Consider the following 10000-nt stretch of genomic DNA (forward strand, 5'->3'; position numbering starts at 1 on the left):
ACACTAAACACTTACTAAACATCCACTAAGCACTCACTATACACTAAACACTCACTAAACATTCACTAAGCACTCACTATGCACTAAACACTCACTAAACCCTAAACACTCATTAAACACTAAATACTTACTAAACCCTAAATGCTCATTAAACCCCTAAACACTCATTAAACACTAAACAGTCAATTAACATTCACCAATTACTATTAAACACTCACTAAACACTTACACATTTAACATTCACTGAATACTTACGCACTAAACATTCACGAAACACTAACATTCACTAAACCCAACCCTAAACACTTACACACAAAACATTCACTAAGCACTAACATTCACTAAACACTAAACCCTAAACACTCACTAAACACTTCCACACTAAACATTCACTAAACACTAAACACTCACTAAACATTCACTGAATACTAACACCCTAACCATTCACTAAACACTAACATTTACAAAACATGCAATAAGTGCTAAATAATCACTAAAAATTCACTGAATACTTACACACTAAACATGCACTAAACACTAACATTCACAAAACATTCACTAAACCCTAAACACTCACTAAACACTTACACACTAAACATTCACTAAACACTAACATTTACAAAAAATTCAATAAGCCCTAAAGACTCACTAAACATTCTGTAAATACTTAATATTCACTAACATTCACAAAACATCCGCTAAAGCCTAAACACTAAACATTCACTGGACACTTTATTCATAAACATTCACTAAACACTTACTCACTAAACATTCATTAAACCCTAAACACTCACTAAACATCCACTGAACACTTACTCACTAAACATTCATTAAACCCTAAACACTCACTAAACATCCACCGAACACTTACTCATTAAGCATTCAGGATGAAAAAAAAAATCCATAATCGCACTAAGCCACTGCTCGTTCAACTTGTGGCCCGGGTTACCAGACCTTTTAAGATGGCCGCAAGGCTTTGCAGCGCGGCTCTAGTGGAAGACCACCGAACTATGTGGTAATGGTATACAGCTGGCATCTCCAGATATATACCCTCTATGCTATATACGCATCAGGATTAGGAGGTGCATGTTTGTTTCATAAGAGAATCACTTGTTTATTGTATGTGCATTATGTGAAAGTTGCAATTTTTGCTAATCTTAGTATAGCAATAGACTGGATGAATATGTTGCGAAAATATCTGGGAACTAAATCTCACAAGACGTAGATGGAGCATAGCAATAGACAGGATGAATACTCAGTGACGAAAATATCGAGGAAATAACCTAATAAGATGAGGATAGCGCCAAGCAACAAATTCACTGACAAACGTCATTTGTAAGAACTTTCTGTAGACTCAGGTTCCTTAATAAGGCCTGGCGTTGCCTAATGGATGGCACACTGCCACTAGGCCTAAGTAACAGATGGACGGACGGACGAGCCGATCCGTTCAAATTTCTCTCCGGGCGTCCCAGTCGCCGAAGGTCGATTCGTCTCACTTTACCTACGGTGAGGTTTCAGGTGGTGAGTAAAATGCGCCCTTGTATCCTTATATAACTTCCCCATTAGATGAGTAATCCGCTGATATTCGGACCCCGCCGTTATCACGCCATATCGGTCGCTGGCCAGGTTCAGCCACCCCATGTTTCACTCGGAATGATTATGGATCCCAGGGGGGCAGCGGGCACTCTCTCACTCGGAGCTGCCCAACCCTCTTTTGGGCATGGCAGGCTGGGTTACATCAAGGGTGTTCTGGAATGAGGTGATAACTGCCTTCAGTTTTTTCTTTCGCTTCTTCTTCTTCTTCTTCTTCTTCTTCTTCTTCTTCTTCTTCTTCTTCTCTTTCCTCCTCCTCCTCCTCCTCCTTCTTCTTCTTCTTCTTCTTCTTCTTCTTCTTCTTCTTCTTCTTCTTCTTCTTCTCCCAACCTCCTCCTCCTCCTCCTCCTCCTCCTTCTTCTTCTTCTTCTTCTTCTTCTTCTTCTTCTTCTTCTTCTTCTTCTTCTTCTTCTCCTTCTTCTTAATCTTTCCTCCTCCTCCTCCTCCTTCTTCTTCTTCTTCTTCTTTTTCTTCTTTCTTTCCTGGCTCAAAGAGGTCGTCCTGGGTGGTATGGAAATGAGAAGATTTTACTCACAGCAAGGTCTCCCCGCCTCACGCGGACGGCCACAAACCGGAAATCTTTGAGTGATGGCGATGAATCGATTCCTTTTTTGAAGAGGAGTAGGAGGAGGAGGAAGAGGAGGAGGACCTCGAGAGCGTATTTTGAGGAAGAGTACCTCGAGAGTGTATTTTTTGGAGGATGAGGGCCTCAGAGCATATTTTGAGGAGGGGGAGGACCTCGAGAGCGTATTTTAAAGGGGGAGGAGGAGGAGGAGGAGGACAACAAGAACGTATTTTGAAAGGGAGGAGGAGGAGGAGGAGGAGGAGGAGGAGGACCTTGAGAGCTAATTTTGAGGAGGAGGAGGGGAGGAGGAGGAGGACGAGGAGGACCTTAAGAGCGTATTTTGCGGAGGAGGAGGACCTGAGAGATTATTTTGAGGGGGGAGAAGGTGGAGGAAGACCTCGAGGGCGTATTTTGATGGGAGGAGGAGGAGGAGGAGGACCTTGAGAGCTAATTTTGAAGAGGAGGATTAGGAAGAGGAGGAAGAGGGGGAGGAGGAGGAGGAGGAGGAGGAGGAGGAGGAGGAGGAGTAGGAGGAGGAGGAACAGGAGGAGGAGGAGAACCTCGAGAGCGTATTTTGAGAGGGAGGATGAGGAGGAGGAGGACCTAAAGAGCATATTTTGAGGAGGAGGAGGAGGAGGAGGAGGAGGAGGAGGAGGAGAAGGAGGACCTCGAGAGGATATTTTGAGGAGGGAGAAGGAAGAGGAGGAGGACCTCGAAAGCATATTTTGAGGAGGAGGAGGGGAAGGAGGACCTCGAGAGCGTACTTTGAGGAGTAGGAGGAGGAGGAGGACCTCGGGAGCGTATTTTGAGGGGGAGGAAGAGGAGGAGGACCTCGAGGGCGTATTTTGTGGAGGAGGAAGAGGAGGAGGACCTAGAGAGTGTATTTTGAGAGGGAGAAGGAGGAGGAGGAAGACTTTGAGAGCGTATTTAGAGCTGGGGTGGGGGAAGGAGTGGAACCCAGAGAGCATATATTGTGGAGGATGAGGACCTTGAGAGCGTATTTTAAGGAAGAGGAAGAGAAGGACCTTCAGAGCGTAATTTAAGGGGAGCCATAGAGAGCGGCTTTTTGCGTAGGAGGAAGAGGAAGAGAAGCTCGAGATTGTTATTTGAGGAGGAGGAGGAGGAGGATCTCTTTGAGAGCGTATTTTGAGGAGGAGGAAGAGAAGGAGGAGGAGGCCCTCGAAAGCTTATTTTGAGGAGGAGGGGGAAGAGAAGGAGAAGGAGGAGGACCTCGAGAGCATATCTTGAGAAGGAGGATCTCGAGAGTGTATTTTGAGGAGGAGAAGAGGAGGAGAAGGAGGACCTCTTCGAGCGTCATGGCGTGGCTGGCTTCTTCTCCAGTGTGTGTCTTCTTACAAATTTTTCCGACGACGACGGCAAAGGCGGCGGTTGAGGGCAAGATCTAAAGACTTCATAAGGTCTTGGATGAGGGGCTAGATCCAAAAGCTATCTGATGCCGAGGGACGCCAATTACCATAGTGTCACGCTGCCCAGATAAGAAGGCCAGGAAAGTCGGCTTGTTACCAATTTAATGGCGGCGTTGGAAATGCCCAGAAGTGTCATGGGAAGAAGAAGAAGAAAAAGAGGAATAATGTTGCTTATGTAGACATACATACCTACGCAATACTGTACATACAGATATACCGTCCTTTTCAAGGCCCAGCGGAGCGGAGGAGACAAAACGGTTGGGCTGAGCAAAGCTTTAATCCTTTCTCTTCCCGTAGGAGTGTAGTGCCGTCAGTGCACCCCAAGTAGTGCGCTGTAAGCATTACTTAGGTTCTACCTCTGTTCTCATTCTCCTACTTCCATCTGACTTCCCACCCTCTCTAACAATTGAGTCATAGTGCAACTGCGAGGTCTTCCCCCTGTTACACCTTTCAAACCTTACTGTCAGTTTTCCTTTCACCGATTGGCCTTTGGTCTAAATTGAACATTCCTTCCTTCCTTAATCATTCTCTTAAGACTTTCCTTCTCAGGTATTGATTTTACATAATTCTTTCTTCCTGTCCAAGAAGATTAAAATTTACCTACACAAACACATACACAGCTGTAGACCAGTCAAAAAGAACTAATCCCTTCTCCGACATCACTGGTGCTCTAGTGACAGCCGATGAGCATCTCATGAATTTTTCTCGAAGAATCTCTTTTAACCCACATTTAACCCTGATGCTCTAAAATGGAAATTGCTGTATAATTCGAGCTAGTTATTGTTGCTAATGTTAAAATTGTTTTTGTTGATTATAGAGTGGTTGATATTACATTATGGAATTGAAAAAGAAATATCTGGCCTTCTCTGAGAGGGGAAGGTACTCCATACTTGCTTTTCCTCATTGAACTTGTCAGGTTAGTGCAGTAACTTTCGCTAAATCGCAAATAATAATAATAATAATAATAATAATAATAATAATAATAATAATAATAATAATAATAATAATAATAATAATAATTAGAAACCAGCAAAAGACCATAGGATTAGTATGAAACTCACTAACACGAAAATAATCACTGAAATGTGTAAATTTGTGTTTGTGTAATAGCTCCGTTCAACAGCTTTCTGGGTGGGCCAAGGAAGAGTTCATTAGATTTTAGGACACCACTGACTTCCACGCTCACCTAAATTTTAAATTCATTCAACCATCGGTAAAATCTAATGTATATAAAACAATATATGCTTTCCTTCACAATCTAAAGATGGTTTCCCGTAAACATTTGTTAACAGGAAAACTTGAATGTCTACCATTACATGGGTCCTTTGACATGCTACAACATTAAATGATAAGACTATTATATAGATCTAAACATTAAATGCATTCACAATATCACTTTGCAAAGAACTTCCCTTATCAAGTTAATCACAATAATTTTTACATTCATTAAAACAATCTTAAGTAGATTTAAGTTACCTTAATTAGATGGAAACCTAAAGCTGTCACTCTTTTGTCGTCTGCATTCGACGTGTCAATCAAGGCATCGCCCAGTCGACTTCTGCTGCTTCATAATTCAGGTAAGCAACCATTCTTTGATGGCTCTTTATTCACTCATTATTATATAAACACATATATGAATATGCAATTGACCGAGAATATAGGTAAACTAATCATATAATACAAGAAAATAATATATTTGACCACAATAAACACCTAAAAAGAGTGGAAGTTTTTTCCACACTTGGTGTGGCAGACTAAAATGAGACGCCACTTCTGCACCCGATCATCTTGCGCATGAAAATTTCCACACCGGAGGCCACATTTCCATGTTTCGGCAACACTGCCAAAGGATTCCTTGCCCCCCCAAAGGAATCCTCATTTTTCACTCCACCCTGAACCAAAGGAATTCTTGGCTCTCCTCACTCTTTCCTCCACCTTGAGCCAAAGGAATCCTTGGCTCTCATCACTCTTTCCTCCACCTTGAGCCAAAGGAATCCTTGGCTCTCATCACTCTTTCCTCCACCTTGAGCCAAAGGAATCCTTGGCTCCCATCACTCTTTCCTCCACCTTGAGCCAAAGAAATCCTTGGCTCTCATCACTCTTTCCTCCACCTTGAGCCAAAGGAATCCTTGGCTCTCATCACTCTTTCCTCCAACTGGAGCCAAAGTGATCCTTGGCTCCCATCACTCCTCACACCGACTTAGAAATAGATTACACATCTAGTATCCAGAGAGAGAGAGAGAGAGAGAGAGAGAGAGCTAAAGCAATGACAAAGTGTACCGAGGTTACCATTTGTTGTTTACATTCTGTTCAAGGCCAAATAGATGGGTTTGTATGAAGAGAACTTTTCAGGCATATGTCTTCAGCAGTGTAGCATTTTATACCTGTTTATTATCTCATTTTCCGTGGGAGAGCGACTTTGGGAGAGCGACCTCGGATGCGTTCGGTACGCTAGGCCGAACAGATGGTACCTGGCCACGCTGTTCTTTTTGAGGAAGGTCTGATATTTTATTTTTGTTTATGCTGTCAGGAGGTTCTTAGGTCTACGATAAATTGATGAGAGTAGACGTTAGTAATTTTCCAACTGAATAGGTGACGTGAATGTCTGCGGTAGACAGTCTCGTAATCTAGTCCTAATTCTTATCAGATTGTGATGAACGACTCCAATATGGCGTAAGGGAACGGATAACTCATTAGCCCCACATGAAGTCTACTCTGAGTTGTTTTCCCACGTTAAAGGGACTGCGGGTCATACATCATACTCGAACGGCGTGGGCGCATTGTGGGGAGAGGGGCGTGTTTGCGTGTAGGGGGCGAGCGTGGGACGGGTGTGGGAAGTGGGGTGAATGAATATCAGACAATGGGAGTCGCTTGGGTTCGGGAAAGGGAAAAGGGGCGGGGAGGGGGCGGGGGGCGAAGACAGCAACAAGTTGCTGGAGGGTATTAAAGACAAGTGACGATCGGGCGACCTTCTTCTTCTTCTTCTTCTGTTGTCGTTGACTTTCGTCGTCACGACCGAAGCGGGCCAGGGCAAGACCTAAAAGGTTTAGAGGTGTTGGCCCAGGGCCTTCCCATGAGATCGCCTGGTGCTGGCTATGGTTAAATGGAATCCTTATTTCGGGTAAAAAAAAATTGGACACTTGGGACTGTCGATAATATTAGCAGATTAAGATCAACCTCAGAACAGTACAGTCCTATCTTACTGTATTTTACGAATCTCGTAGTGAGGTAGTGCCGTCAGTGTACCTCATGCAGTGGACTGTAGGCATTACTTATGGTTCTTTGCAACTCCCCTTCCTCCGTCTTGTAGTTTTGATATATATGGACAGATTTTTTAATCAAAGTAAGAAATCGAGTTTTTGATAAGGAAAGTCTAACCAGTTACCTAACTTTCTCATATTAAGTATTGCTTAAGGTTCTTTGCAGCGTCCCTTCAACCTCTAGCTGCAACCCCTTTCATTTCTTTTACTGTACCGCCGTTCATATTCTCTTTCTTCCATCTTACTTTCCTCAACCTTATTCTAACAATTTTTAATAGTGCAACTGCGAAAGGTTTTCCTCCTGTTACACCTTCCAAACCTTTCTACTCTCAGTTTCCCTTTCAGCGCTGAATGACCTCATAGGTCCCAGAGCTTGGCCTTTGGTCTGAATTTTATATTCTATTCTATTTTAGATTTTATGAATGAGATGTAAGTGTTTATTTGTACTTACGTACACCAGACAGTGTGTAGTGTGTGTAATAATTCTTATGACTGTCATTTTAAGCTTAACTGGTCCTTAAACTTACATTTCGAGGTGAGTGTGGGGGGCGGGGGCTGGGGGCAGGGGGGGAGGCAATTGATAATAAGCGCTGGAGACATCCGGCACACCACGAGAGGCCTGACATACGGTATTTCGAAGCCAGTAAGTCATTTGGACTCGCCAGTTGGTAAATAATAAGCCAGGAACCTGTTGTTTCGTCTTGTTGTTGTTATTGTTGTCGTTCAGTAGTATAATCTGCATTATTCCACACATAAGTGAGGGACCCGTTGTTTCGCCCTGTTGTTGCTGTTGTTCAGTGTCATGTGCATTATTCCTTATGTTATTGTTATTGTTCAGTATACTCTGCATTATTCCATATATAAGCAAGGGCCCTGTTGTTTCGCCTTGTTGTGGTTATTGTTCAGCATACTCTGCTTTATTCCATAGCATTTTTGGCTTTTCAAACATATTTAAATTATATAAATCAGCCAAGGACTCTGGATAAGTATGTGATACGGAGGTAGAGTTGCCAGATACACACATCCCTCTTAGTTGCCAGATGGTGGGAAAAATAATCTCAAATAACGATAATTGTTTTTTAATGATAGCATTATAAGTTTTATTCTGCCGTTGCCTAACCACGCTTACTCTTAATGTCGTTTTAATGACTTGTGAATTGGTTTTTCCTTTGTCACAAACATAATTCGTCTTGGTATATATACTTGCATTTGCGCTTGGATTTAAAATCGTTATGTTAATTAGAAAGATTGTTTGTTTTAATCTTTTTTGTATTATTTATATATATATATATATATATATATATATATATATATATATATATATACATATATATATATATATATACATACATACATACATACATATATACATATTTACATACATACATAATACAGAGAGTGAGCGAGAGAGATGGTTGTATATATACCATATATATATAATGTGTGTGTGTATGTGTGTATATATGTATGTGTCTATATATATATATATATATATATATATATATATATATATATATATATATACATACTTGTATATGTATATATCACACATCAAACATACATACAGAGAGAGAGAGAGAGAGAGAGAGAGAGAGAGAGACTATACTACCGTAGTACCGTAGCCTGCACTGACGCTGAATTGTTTCAGACCTCAGAAACCAGTCGGTAACACACAGATGTAAATAAAAGGATTACGCAGTCAAGTTTATTATTATCGTTGCAATTCGCATTTAGGCGTTGCATTAAAATCTATTGATTTAAGTTTCTTGTCAAAAACCTGTCAGAAATTTGCTAAAGTATGTGATAAATCAAAGCCACTATAATCTCACAGATTTGTTGGAAGAGGCAAGGCATTACTACACTATGCAATTCTCCCTCTGTTCTTAGAGTTTTACATTTTTATTTACTTATTTATTAATTTGTTAATTTATTTGTTTCTTTTTTAATGACTGATCTCTTCTTTCTGTATGTCCAATTATTACCTTCTCTTTCTTCTTTCTAATGAACGCCATAATATTCTTTGGAAGCTTGAATTTCAAGTCAGTGGCCTCTATGGTGGGTTTGTTCCATATGAATAGGGTTAATCCTCTGAATAATAATAATAATAATAATAATAATAATAATAATAATAATAATAATAATAATAATAATAATAATAATAATAGTGTTACTTATATAGAAGAGTACCATTATGATGCAAGTTTTTTGTTATACTGTACATGTAAAGAAAAATGTAGAAAGGCACTTTTTTCTTTTAAAATTTTCAATTAAGAATACAGAATGTTTTGTTTTTCAGTACGAATGCTAGATTCTTGGGCATATGCTGTGAAAAGAAGACATTTCTCTTGAAAATTCGTTTATCAAGAAAAATTATTTAGCTTCTGGTTATAGAAAGTAAATTGATAAAAGGCATCAGTATGGATGTGCATTTATATATATAAGTATATATATGTGTATATAGACATTATATATATATATATATATATATATATATATATATATATATATATATATATATATATATATATATATATAACATATGTTGAATGAACTTTAAAATGGTAACCGTTGCTGTAAGAGTATAATAGCATGATTCTGATACCAGGTAAGGCAACATTTCTGATAGAAACAGCTCACTCTTTCTGCAGCGGCTTTCATCAAAACGGACGCCGCCGGCACGTGTACCTCAGAAGGGAGTTGCGTGTTCACCGCGTGAGGCCATGATTATCCAATTAAGGCTCCTCTTCCAATAACTGTAGGCTATGCGAGGCGGCTATGCAGAGGCGATAGGTACTGTTATCTGTCTAATTTTAGGAGACTCACGACATCACTGAACTATAGCCTTGCCATAAATCTTCTCCATTCGAACCAAGAAGATGCCTCGAGTTTGGAAAAGAGGTGTACCTAGCCCTATGTCAGCCTTGCCACAATTCTTCTCTGCTCAAAAAGATGCCGCGAATTTGAAAGATTGCTGTACCTAGGCCAGGATCCTGACCTAGGCCTATGTCAGCCTCGCTGTAATTCTTCTCTTTTCGAACCAAGACGTCGTGAGTTTAAAAAGCAGGAGTACGTAGGCCTATGTCAGAGGGGAAAAGAGATTATAGGCCTTCAATTTGGGTGTTATTTTAAATTATGTGGCTAATAAACTGATCTCT

The sequence above is a fragment of the Macrobrachium rosenbergii genome, chromosome 16, assembly GCF_040412425.1.
Source record: "Macrobrachium rosenbergii isolate ZJJX-2024 chromosome 16, ASM4041242v1, whole genome shotgun sequence".
Taxonomy (NCBI): Eukaryota; Metazoa; Arthropoda; class Malacostraca; order Decapoda; family Palaemonidae; genus Macrobrachium; species Macrobrachium rosenbergii.